At 50.0% G+C, this 11450-nt stretch overlaps 1 protein-coding gene across 1 annotated transcript in view; it reads right to left on the bottom strand.

Annotated features, from left to right (window-relative positions):
• Nucleotides 1-11450, bottom strand: part of LOC309553574 (A.superbus venom factor 1-like) — a 1719715-nt gene that overhangs the window by 1583139 nt on the left and 125126 nt on the right. The window lies entirely within an intron of this gene.

Here is an 11450-nt window from a genome sequence, read left to right as displayed (position 1 = left end):
AGGAAGCCAAAGCCGAGCCATTGAAAATACTAGTTACCTGGCTTCAATACTGATCCAATACTACTTGCATGACCTAAAGTTGCCAAATGAAGAGCTCCAACTTAGTCTTGAATTCATTTTCTGCCTTATTGCTCTGAGTTGGTAGATTTTGCCAGTTAGCCAGGTAATTTTAGCGTTTTCACAAAGTGGTTTGTTTTGGCAGCTTGTTAATCCCCATACACACGCACCGATTGTTGGCCGATAGATCGGCCGTCTTTTGTCCAGTGTTGTTGTGTTGGTTGAAATGTGCTCTAGACTGCACACGAATTTTGTCGGCCAACAACCAACTGCAGAAGTGATGTCATGTTCTGGTCTACTTTTTGTGTTTTTTTTCTTCTGAGAATGCCCAGTCTTGATCATCACATTTTTGTCTGCCGAAATCTGTACTGACTGAGGAACAATTGGCCGTTCTGCTGACGGCCAGCAAATTTTATAGCATGCACACCAGATTTTGTTCGGCCGAAAAGTCGCAGTCGGTTGTCGGAAGCATCCTACTAACAAGCCGACAATTGGCCGATCGGACGTTGGCGGAAAATTTACGGCCAACAATCGATGCGTGTGTACGAGGCTTTACTTTTAAAATTGCAAGCCTCTCGGCTGTTATCTTGACTCACCATCTTTACCACCAAGTTAGTTGCTGCCTTGGTAGTAGTTGTAAGTCGGGTGACTTGACACCTCTCTGGCCAAATGCTTGAATCAGGCCAGTAACTAAAGTAGTTGGTCATCAAGGAGGAGAATGATGATGTATACCTTCAGAAAATGTTTTGGTTATTCCAACAACCATAGAGAGTGAAACTCCACTCAAGATGAGTCTTCACCTATCCCACCTCCACTGTACACTAATGGGTGCTGGCCCTGTTCGTCACAAGTCATGGCGTGAGGAAAAGTCTGGTTGGTTGCACTTCCATAAAATCACCCTTTTATAATTTGACAATCCACAAAGTACAGATGAGGGAAAATAGCCACCAGCTGCCACATTTCACGCCAGCCTAGGCCCTTAATCATGGCCGAGAGGCTGTATTCCCTCATCTGTACATTGTGGATTGTCATTGTGAATCTTGAATCAAAGGTGATTTTATGGAAGTGCGGCCAACCGGACTTTGTCACACCACAACCGTATAGAGCTAAAAGATTTGGTTGAGGTCATATCAGTCTTTGTATTGAGGTTAAAGAGCCAGAGGGAAGTGACTACACATGACACGTAATATTCAGCGCACCATTTGGAATGCCTAGCCCATCTACAAATTCTGGACAAGCATTATTACGCAAAGCCTTCCTTGACCTCCTGTGATTGTAGGCACTATGGGCTAATTAATCTTCAATTTGTCCTACAGAGCCACTGAAATCTTTGTTGTTTGCTTTCTATGGAGAGCAGAATCTTGACAACCTACCAGTCCTCCAATGTAAGTAAACTCCAGGAGCTAGAGAAGTTGGTGATAACCTTTTACTGCTCTTTAACCACTTTTGGACCAGATTTTCCCCCTTAATGACCAGGCCATTTTTTGCGATTTGTCACCGCTTTACTGTAACAGACAATTGCGTGGGTGTGCAACGCTGTACCCAAAAAATTTTTTTTTAAAAAAAAATCAAATTTTTTGAGGTTCACTGAAGGACATGGATCCATGTATTCTAGACCCTAGGACTTATGCTGCGAGCAGCAAAAGCCAAAGGGTCTAGAAGACATGGAGCTGTGTCTGTCAGTGAAAATAATTTTATGGTAAGAATAAAATCTATTTCTCTTACGTCCTCCGACAGTCGCCGCCCCTTCCCAAGTCTTCACCAATGGGTATTGACCTTTGCTCCGCAGGAGTAGCTAGGCAACAAGATTTGTTAATAATAAAAGCTTTTAGCATAGACACACCCCTAGGGGCTGTCCCCTTAGTCAATACCTCCCTGCACCAGCATTCCCAACTCAGTTTGATCTTGCCTAGCTTAGGAGTAGCGGGCTTTCCTGTGCTGGGGCTTCAGTCTCAGCCTTCTACCCTTTTTTTGATTTTATTTTAGTATTTTTTCTTTTCTTTACTAGCTGTTTTGTCAGCTTTAGTTTAGGGTTCTTCGGATGAAGATGATCATGCGGAGCTGGGTCTCGGACTGGCCGCCCTGGATCCCAGGGCTGAAAGCCAGATGGATCCCCAGCCTGCCATCGAGCGTTCAGCTACAGTTCGCCCTGGCGCTATGAACGACCCATCCCTGTTCGCTGCAGGGATGCTGCCTGTGAGGTGGCTACCTCACTGGACGCCATTCTGCGGTCTTGTGCTGCGGTCCACTGCGTCACTCCCTGTCATCCTGATAGCGGTTTGTCGCTTGAGAAGGCTCCCCACGCCATCCGGTACGGTAAGCATCTTCTGTGTGGGGACCATCTGTATGGGTGTTCAGTCTGTGGCTGTGTACCCTCATGTCTGTGTGCTGTGTGAGCTCCCTCTCAGATCCCTTTATGGATGCATGCCTTTTGGGCTGCTAAAGGGGGGGGGGGGCCCTCCCGCTCTGCTGTGAGTTCTGTGGGGCTGAAATAGACAGACATGCCTGAGCGGCGACCGCTATGTGGCCCGCCTTTCTTTTTGCAAGAAAATGCTATGGATGGCCCTGTCCTCTACAGCGCTGTGTTTTGGCGCCGATTGCCGCCATTTTGGTGGGCCGCGCTCGCTCGAGCACATGTCGGTGCCATTTTCTTGTAGCCTCGATCCCTCAGCCTGAGCGGCCATTTTTGCGGAGCCTTCATAGGCTATAATAGTCAGCCGGTTATTGCATCACTTCCTTTCTATGGAACAGCAATCGGTGGCAGCAGCCTGTTTGTGCTCTCTCCAGGTTTTTTCCTTCTTTGTCCTGTCATTCCTTGCTCAGTGTTCTCTATCCCTGTGGGATCGGGGATCGGTGCATGCAGTAGTGTGCGGTGGGCTGCGCTCGCCGGGTGTTAAAGGGACAGTACCCCTTTTTGATTTTATACTGTGGGCATGGATTCTCAGGATAGCAAGTTTCCCCCCGCCCTGGTGGGGGACCAGGGGGCTGCTGCACCCCCGAGGGGGCCGATCTGACCACTGTAGTGGCATCCTTAGTGTCTCAGGTGCTGATGGCTGAACGATCCGCAAAAAGGGCCAGGTTATCCATTTCCTCTGATTCAGAGGGCGATATGGCTGCTGGGGCTGGCGTGCCCTTCTCAGGGTCTCGCTCATCACTGGACCTCGTGGGGTCTGAGGGGGAGGCGGAAGGGGTTGATACTTCTCCCCCTGGCTCGCCTGAAGAGCTTGCACTCATGGATGAGCTGATCGCTTCCATTAAGGATACTTTGCACTTGGAGGATGAGCCAGCACCACCAACTAGGGTGTCCTCCTTTGGGACGCAAAGGACCCGCAAATCTGCGCAGGTTTTTCCCTGCCCTGCTGAATTTCACCATACGGTTAATGAGCAGTGGCGCAATTTAAAGAAGCCCTTTACAGTGCCCAATAAATTTAAACTGCTTTATCCATTCGTGCCATCCACTGACGAGCGTTGGTGTGTGGCGCCTCAGGTGGATCACGCGGTAGCCGTTTTGAACAAAGCTACTGCGATTCCTTCTGAGGATACCCCGGTTTTCCGGGACCCTACGGACAGGAGATTGGAGTCTCTTGCCCGTCATGCCTACATGGTTGCTGGTTCTATGCTGAAACCTATTTTTGCTTCAGTTATGGCGGCCCAGGCGGTTGCCGATCGGACGAAGGTGCTCAGGCGCACCCTGGTGGCTGCTTCGGCTCCGCCCACCACATTGGCCATGGTGGATCAGATCATCAAGGTGTCATGTACTTGTGTGATGCGGACTTGAATTTGGCTCCTTTGGCTGCACGTCTGTCTGGCGTGGCGGTGCTCAACCGTCGCCTGATATGGCTGAAGAATTGGTCTGTGGACCAATCTTCCCGCAAGACTTTGGCGGATTTTCCCTACGTGGGATCTCGCCTCTTCGGCGAGGCTTTGGATACTCTGATTAAGGGTGTTACTAGGGGCAAGAGTACTCTTACCCCAGAATCCCAAGCACAAGTCTTTCCGTGGCAAACGGAACCCCTTGTTTAGGCCCTCCCAGGGGTCTTTTCGTGCCCTTCGGTCACAATTCAAGGGCCAGGGCTCTCAGAAGAAGCTGTGGGCAGGTAAGCAAAAATCCGGTCAGTCCAGTTCCACTACCCACACTAGTTCTGCCTGAAGGGGCGCCCTCACCCGTTTCTGGGATGGCGGGGGGGGGGACGTCTGCGCGGTTTCCTACAACCTTGGCTGATCCGCATTCAGGACAGATGGGTTCAGGAAATCGTTCGATCTGGTTACAAGATCGAATTTCTCTCTCGGCCGGCGGGCAGATTTTTTCCCTCAAATCTTCAGCTGTCTCGAGCGTTTGCAGGATCTGCACCTAGCGGTGCGGGACCTGCGGACCCAAGTAGTGGTGGTCCCGGTGCCTCATCGGGACAGATTTCGGGGGTTTTACTCCAATCTGTTCACTGTGCCCAGAAAGGAGGGCAAGGTGCGTCTGATTCTGGATTTGAAAGCTCTGAACCGCTTTGTGCGGGTGCGCAAGTTCCGCATGGAATCCCTGCGATCGGTGGCTGCCCTGAGTCTGGGGGAGTTCATGGCCTCCATCGATCTGAAGGATGCGTACCTACACATCCCCATCTTCGAGGGTCATCAACGGTACCTTCGATTCGCCATTGCGGAGGAACACTACCAATCGTGGCGTTACCTTTCGGTCTCGCTTCGGCTCTGCGGGTTTTTACCAAGGTGCTGGCGCCGGTCCTGGCCCTGTTGCGGGCACAGGGTATTGCGGTCTTGGGGTATCTGGACGATCTCCTCATACGGTCAACTGCCAGCCAGAGCCTGATGACTGACCTGTCCACCACGGTGCAGACGCTGCAAGAGTTCGGTTGGACCATAAACTTTCCGAAGTCGACTCTGTGTCCTTCGGTTCGCCTTCCCTATCTGGGGATGATTCTGGACTCTGTACAGGCGAAAGTTTTCCTTCCGGAGGACAAACTCCGGACGCTTCAGGACGAGGTCGGGGCCCTCAGGGCCAACCACAGCTCGTCCCTCCGGACATGCATGCGATGTCTGGGGTTGATGGTATCAGCCTTCGAGGCGATCCCCTTTGCCCAGTTCCACACGCGGGGTCTCAGGCGGAGATTCTGGCGAAGTGGGAGGGGCGTCCGCAGTCCTTGGATCTGCGGATCTCGTTGAGCCACCGCACCAGACAGTCTTTTGTGGTGGCTCCAGTCCCCGACTGTCGGGGGGCAAGTCTTTTCGTCCTTTGCTGTGGACGGTGGTCACCACGGATGCCAGCCTGACGGGCTGGGGTGGTGTCCTGGGCAATCTGTCCGCCCAGGGGACATGGTCGGAGGAGTCTTCCCTTCCGATCAACATTCTGGAATTGCGAGCGATAAAGCTTTGCCTTCTGCGATGGTCGGAACGGCTTCAGGGCCGTCCGGTTCGGGTTCAGACGGACAATGGCACCGCGGTGGCCTACATCAACCACCAAGGGGGCACCAGGAGTGCCCGAGCGGCTCGAGGTAGCCGACATTCTGTCTTGGGCCGAGACGCACGTCCCGGCGATAACGGCAGTTCACATTCCGGGGGTGGAGAACTGGCAGGTGGATTATCTGAGTCGACAGACCCTGGAGCAGGGAGAATGGTCCCTTCACCCGGATGTCTTCCAGATGTTGTGCGCGAAGTGGGGTTCCCCAGATGTGGACCTGTTCGCGTCTCGTCTAAACAACAAGGTGGAAAGGTTTGTGGCAAGGACGCGCGATCCTCGGGCAGATGCCTCAGACGCGCTAGTGGCGCCTTGGCATCAGTATCGTCTGATGTATGCCTTTCCACCGATGCTGTCCAGGCTCCTTCGCAGGTTAGCCTCGGAACCGCACACGGTGATTCTGGTGGCACCGGACTGGCCTCGCCGATCTTGGTACGCAGACCTCGTGAATCTGGCGGTCGACGCTCCGTGGCGTCTGCCGCTTCGAGAAGAACTTCTGTCTCAAGGGCCGATATTCCATCCTGCTTTACAGTCGCTGGCTTTAACGGCCTGGCTGTTGAAAGCCAGGTCCTGAAGGACAGTCTCTCCCCTGAGGTCATTCCCACTTTGATCAAGGCTAGGAAAGCCTCGTCGGGAAAGATTTACTACCGTACTTGGAAAGCATACTTTGCCTGGTGGGAGTCCAGGGGGTTTTCCCTTCGCTCGTACTCTGTGTCCAGAGTGTTGGCTTTCCTCCAAACTGGAGTGGACCAGCATTTGGCGTTGGCCACGATTAAAGGCCAGATTTCTGCACTGGCTGTCCTTTTTCAGCGCCCTGTGGCGTCAAACTCGTTGATTCGCACCTTTGTTCAAGGGGTGCGCCATTTGGCCCCTCCGCGGAGGGAGCCTTTGCCTCCGTGGGACTTGAACCTGGTTCTGTCCGCGTTGCAACATGCTCCCTTCGAAAAGATCAGGGAGATCTCGTTGTCTGTTGTCCTAAAAGGTGGCTTTTTTGGTGGTGATCACTTCGGCTCGCAGGGTGTCGGAGCTGGCGGCTTTGTCCTGCAGCTCTCCCTACTTGGTGATCCACAAGGATAAGGTGGTCCTGCGACCTATCCCGTCCTTTCTGCCGAAAGTGATCTCGGATTTTCACCTTAACGAGGAAATTGTCTTGCCTTCGCTCTGCGCGAAGCCAAAGCATCCTAAGGAGGTTGCCTTACATTCGTTGGATGTTGTCTGGGCGATCAGGGTTTAACTGTCGTCCACTAAGCCTTTTCGCAAGGCGGATTCCCTCTTTGTCCTTCCTGAGGGACCTCGGAAGGGCATGGCGGCGACTATCACCAAATGGATTAGACAAACTATTGTGCAGGCCTATGCCTTGAAGGGGAAGGTCCCTCCCTTCCCTGTGAAAGCGCACTCTACCAGGTCTTTGAGTACGTCTTGGGCTTACAGGCATCAGGCTTCTGTGGCCCAGGTGTGTAAGGCGGCGACTTGGTCGTCCGTTCACACCTTCTCAAAGTTCTATAAAGTGGATGTTCAGGCATCGGCTGATGCCTCCTTTGGCCGTAAAGTTCTCAGTGCGGCAGTGCCTTAGGGACCCTTGTTTTTTGGGTCTTTGGCTGTTGGGGTGTTTTACCCCTGGGTTACTTGTTTTTTTTCCTGGGTTGTTGCTCCTGTTGAGCACGTTTTTCCTGTTGCCAAGTTGGTTCTCTTACTGTGTGTAAGGTTCCTTTTCTCTGATGTGGGTACTGCGTTGCTTTTCTGCGGCTGCGTCTCCCACCCCTCAGGTCTACACTGCTTTGGGACGTCCCATTGGTGAAGACTTGGGAAGGGGCAGCAACTGTCGGAGGATGTAAGAGAAAACTGAATTTTTGTAAAATCTTACCGTAAAATTCCTTTCTCTGAGTCCTCCGACAGTCGCCGCCCCTCTTTTGGGGTTTTTGTCTACTCTTACTGTTATACTACCAAACTGAGTTGGGAATGCTGGTGCAGGGAGGTATTGACTAAGGGGACAGCCCCTAGGGGTGTGTCTATGCTAAAAGCTTTTGTTAACAAATCTTGTTGCCTAGCTACTCCTGCGGAGCAAAGGTCAATACCCATTGGTGAAGACTTGGGAAGGGGCGGCTACTGTCAGAGGACTCAGAGAAAGGAATTTTACGGTAAGATTTTACAAAAATTCAGTTTTTCATCATTTTAGGCCGATTTTGTATTCTGCTACATACCTTTTGGGGGGAAAAAAAATCCCAATAAACGTATTTTGATTGGTTTGCGCAAAAGTTATCGCGTCTACAAACTAGGGCAAATATTTGTCCTTTTTACAAAAAAAAACTTTTTTTTTTTTTTGCTTGACTGCGACATTGCGGTGGAAAGCTTGGACCCCTAACTGACATTTTTTACCCTTTTGGGGGGACCAGTGACATTACAGTAACAGTGCATATTTTTAGCACTGATTACTGTAGTAATGTCACTGGCAGGAAAGGGGTTAACCCAGGGACAAGTAAAGGGTTAAATGTGAGCCTAGGGGAGTCTTCTAACTGTGAGGGGGGGGCTTGTGACCGCGACAGAGACCCATGTTCCTAAATGGTAGGAACACAGGAGCTCTGTTAATGGCAGAGAGAATGGTCTACTGTGTTTACAACAGACCGCCATTCTCCCTCCATGAGGAATGATCGCAGGTGCCCAGCGGCAATTGTGGCTGCCGGCCCCGTGAATCCGCTTCCCCCGCTACAGCAATTCATGCAGCCGAGCCAGACTGCTGCAATAGATCTGCGGCGGGCAGTTGCAAGTGGTTAAAACACTTTGAGGATTGTAGTTTGGACCCAGGGCACTTTAAATAAATAAATCCCCGGGATCGGATGGCTTGCACCCGAGGGTTCTTAATGAGCTCAGCCAGGTGATTGCCAGACCGTAATTCTTGATCTTTAAGGATAGTTTACAGACGCGTATGGTGCCAGCTGATTGGAAAAAAGCCAACGTGGTACCAATATTTAAAAAGGGGCCGAGATATATCCCGGGGAACTATAGGCCGGTCAGCCTAACATCAGTAGTCTGCAAGATTTTGGAGGGGATGTTAAGGGACCACATACAAGACTTTAGTAATGAAAACGGTATTATAAGTAGTAATCAGCATGGATTCATGAAAAATCGTTCGTGCCAAACCAATCTATTAACCTTCTACGATGAAGTGAGCTGCCACCTAGATAAAGGTAAGCCTGTGGATGTGGTGTATCTGGACTTTGCAAAGGCCTTTGACACCGTTCCCCACAAACGCTTACTGTACAAACTAAGGAAGGTAGGTATGGACCATAAGGTGAGTACCTGGATAGAGAACTGGCTCCAGGGGAGAGTACAGAGGGTGGTGATTAATGGGGAGTACTCGGATTGCGTGGGTGTGGAAAGTGGGGTCCCCCAGGGTTCTGTCCTGGGACCAATCCTGTTTAATTTATTCATAAATGATCTGGAGGAGGGGATATCGAGTACAATCTCAGTATTTGCGGATGATACTAAATTAGGCATGCCAATATCTTCTATGCAGGATGTGGAAACCTTGCAAGCGGACCTGAACAAAATAACGGGGTGGGCAACTACATGGCAGATGAGATTTAGTGCCGGTTCACACTGATGCGCTTGTACTGCGAATGCGTTGCGTTCTAAAAAGTCTCCAATCGCATGCACTTAAAAATACATTGCATTCGTGACGGTCGTTCACATCTATGCGTTGCGATCTAGATGCGAATGTGATGCGATGAAAAAAAGGGTCTTGTGCGAGTTTACAGTGCTGCGTTGCGAATTTAGTCTCCATAGACATCAATGTAAATCGCTCTGAACTCGCATGTACAGTTCAGATATGTGCGAATATGTGTATAGTTTGTCCCGACAGCTACACCCCCCTATTTCCTGTCCCGAGCCTGCATGTGACATCCACAAACATCTTCATCAACAAACATGGCACCCAAACGTGTTGGGATCGACAATGAGGAGCTGATCAGGCTTGTCCGTTCCAGGCCATATATATGGGACAGTCGTACTGCAGAGTACAAAAACAACGCTATGAAGAAAAGAGGGTGGGAAGAAATTTGTGCAAGCCTGTATGAGGACTGGAGTGGATTCACAACTCAAGAGCGCAAAAAGAAAGGTATGTGTATATATTCTCCTATGGGGGGGGCATGTTTAAGGGGATCTATGTGGGGGGGCCAAGTTTTAAATGGGGATCTATGTGGGGGGGCCATGTTTTAAATGGGGATCTATGTGGGGGGGCCAAGTTTAAAATGGGGATCTATGTGGGGGGGCCAAGTTTTAAATGGGGATCTATGTGGGGGGGCCAAGTTTTAAATGGGGATCTATGGGGGGGCCCTGTGGAAGACAATGCATGCTCAGTATGTAACCACAGACGAAAAGAAATGCATTACGCAATGTTGAACATTTGAACAATAGTTTATTTATTGAAACAAAGTACAGTAAAAATTAATTAATACTCTTTATTGTATGGAATCAAGCTGCCATGGCACTTGACCAGCAGGACTCATAAAATAGTCAGTGAAATTCTCCCTGATGTTGGCCCCTCTGTAGTTTCCCCTGGTGTGGATCCACTCTGCGCCTTCCATATCATCCATCAGGGAGTCCTCGAAGAGGTATCCATCTCGCGATCTTACAAAGTTGTGGAGTACACAGGCAGCTTTGACGGCAATTATGGCGTTATCCGTGGTTAGAGTCAGTGGCGTGTGTAGAAAGCGCCACTTATTTGCCAGAATACCAAAACTGCACTCCACAACTCTGCGCGCTCTTGTGAGCCTGTAGTTAAACACTCTCTTTTCAACAGTCAGTGAGCGATTAGCATACGGGCGAAGCAGGTGTTCCGAAAGTGCAAAAGCCTCATCACCAACAAAAACAAATGGGAGGCTTTGCTGAGATGTTCCAGGCAGTGGTCGTTCATGTGGGAGGTCCAGGCTTTTTTCACGCAGCATTTTTCCAAAACTGGAGTGGGAAAAAATACTGGAGTCGGAACTGCTCCCATATGAACCAACATCTATGTAGGTGAATGAGTAGTTTGCATCCGCCACTGCCAGCAAAACCAAAGAAAAATATTTTTTGTAATTGAAATATTTGGTGCCGCTACCAACTGGTCTCACAATCCTAATGTGCTTGCCATCTATAGCACCGACACAGTTAGGGAAGTTGCAGCGTTGCCAAAAAAGATCAGCTACAGAGATCCACTCCTCTTTGGTTGGTTTTCTCATCACCACATCTCTTAGGACCTCCCAGATGGCAATACAGGTATCACGAACAATTGTGCTCACAGTAGATTTCCCCAATTTGAACTCGTAATGCAGGCTTGCAAAAGAATTACCAGTTCCAAGGTACCTGAAATAAAAAACAGAAAGTTATTATTAGTCATGTTTTTCTCTTCCAGAATTACTAATACGAACAAGATGGCGTAGCCTCAAGGATACCCTGCAAAGGTACAAGAGACTTGAACGTGAGGCGAGAAGTGGATCCGGTGCCCCCCCTAAGCGTCCCTATGCCTTTGCCAGATGTCTGGATTTTCTGCTACCGGTTCTAGAAATGCGGAAGTAAGTTTATTGTCAAATTCTCTTTCACTATTAACCCATCCTTCCTTCCCCCTCCCTCTTCACCCCACCCCCAAACCCCTCACCTTCCAATCCCCACCTATCATTCAAATTATATATTGGAGCGGATGATGAAAAGTTGTTTCATGTTTGTCATTGCAGCACACAAGCAAGTTGGGACGAGGTGGAGAATGTGCAGGAGGAAGGGGAGGAGGAGGAGCATGCAGCTCAAGTTGATGAGGAAGAAGGCGTCGCTTTTGCATGTTCGAATAGTAGCTCAAATATTCCTAACGAGTCACAGAGTTTGGATGAGTCAGGATCCGCTCAAGAACCAGAACAGGAGTTTGAGGAAACTGACGTTTCCACGCCTTCCACCAGGCCTCAAA

The sequence above is a fragment of the Pelophylax lessonae genome (assembly GCF_965119305.1).
Source record: "Pelophylax lessonae genome assembly, chromosome: 4".
In the NCBI taxonomy this organism is placed as follows: Eukaryota; Metazoa; Chordata; class Amphibia; order Anura; family Ranidae; genus Pelophylax; species Pelophylax lessonae.
The sequence above is the reverse complement of the archived record's forward strand: the minus strand, read 5'-3'. Positions and strand labels throughout refer to the sequence as shown.